Below are 1,576 nucleotides of genomic sequence, written 5' to 3'. Positions count from 1 at the left end.
GAAAAAGAAAAATCAGAACAGGGCTATTTGAAGAATTATTTTATACACAGATTCTGCCTTGTTTCATAGTATGAGGGTTGAAGACGGAAAACAATCTAAGGGTCTCTCATTTTTTTCATTTTGTTTTGTTCAGTTTGGTTTTTTTTTTTTTTTTTTGCGCTGCTAAGAAGCTAAAATCATCCATCCTTATTCACATTGACAGTACCTAGCTGTAATGTTTCACAGAGTGTGCTGCTATTTTATAAACATTTTTATAATATATTATTTTACTGCTTAAATTCCAAGTCCTGAAGTAGATGGTTGAGATATGAGTTCTTCGTACTGGAAAAGCCCTTCTGTAGTTTGTTTTCTTCTGGTAGCATATTCATGGTTGTTTTTTTTTTTCTTCTTTGGTTTTTTGGTTTTTTTTTTTTTTTTTTTCCTCTGATGACATTCTTCAAAGACGGAGTATTCTTTACCTCAGGTTTACTGGACAAAATCAATAACTACAAAAGACAATGATTCACGCTTTTGTTTTCATAATACCTCACAACCGTACAGTTTCTGCTTGGGAGCCCATTCGCGTGAGGAACACAGAAGCAGTGTGAGCAGGGCTGACTCCCTCTCAGGTGGAAGGCAGGGCGGTCTCACTCCCAGGGACCTTTTTGGTCATGGAGGCCATCGGGCTCCCATTTAGACCCTGGTATCCTCATCGTGATGGAAAAAATACATTGAACCAAGGGATCCTCCCTCCCCTTCAAGGCAGACGTTCAGTACAAACATTTATGCAGTAGACTCAGACGTCGTAATTTGCACTTAGGTACCAGGTATCAGGAAAGAGACTAAAAAGAATTCCAGCAGGCTGTTTGGAGATCTTCATCTTGCAGCTTTTTCGAAAGCGGGGCTTCATCTGCAAAGGGCCCTTTCATCTTGAAGTTTTCCCCTCCGTCTTTCCCCTCCCCTGGCATGGACACCTTGAGTTTAGGATCATCTCTGCAGGTTTCCTAAGTCTGAGTCTGCGAGTAGATGAATCTGCAGCAAGCAGCGTTTATGGTGCTTCTTTCTCCCTCCTCTGTCTCAAAACTGCGCAGGCAAGCACTATGCCAGCCCAGGTCCTCTGCTAAGTGGTACTAAACGGTCAGGTTTTCAATCACACTGAATTGGCAGGATAAGAAAACTAGGTCAGATAAGTATGGGATGATAGTTGAAGGGAGGTGAAGAGGCTGCTTGTCTACAGAGGTGAAATTCCAGATGAGTCAGTCTCTTGGGAAGTGTGTTTAGAAGGGTTCAGGACTTTGTGAGTTAGCATGACCCTAAAATTCTAGGGGATTTCTGGTGGGACAATGGGTGGTGAATTCTGAAGTTTTGGAGAGGAAAGTGGAGCAGCCAGCAAGTTAGCTAGCCAGAGTTTTCTCAAGAGCCAGCTTTGCTCAGCACACTCTCCTGGGCTCCAAGGAGTCCCACAGAATGGGGAAAGCGGGAACCCTGGAGTTCTCGGGAATCTTGGAGCCTAAAGAGAAACCGAGGTGCAAATTCATTTCGCGGCGGCTGACCCTTGAGCTTAAACAGAAGCAGCAAATGAAAGAACCGGACAAAT

This window comes from Nomascus leucogenys, chromosome 23, assembly GCF_006542625.1.
Source record: "Nomascus leucogenys isolate Asia chromosome 23, Asia_NLE_v1, whole genome shotgun sequence".
NCBI classification, from domain to species: Eukaryota; Metazoa; Chordata; class Mammalia; order Primates; family Hylobatidae; genus Nomascus; species Nomascus leucogenys.
The sequence above is the reverse complement of the archived record's forward strand: the minus strand, read 5'-3'. Positions refer to the sequence as shown.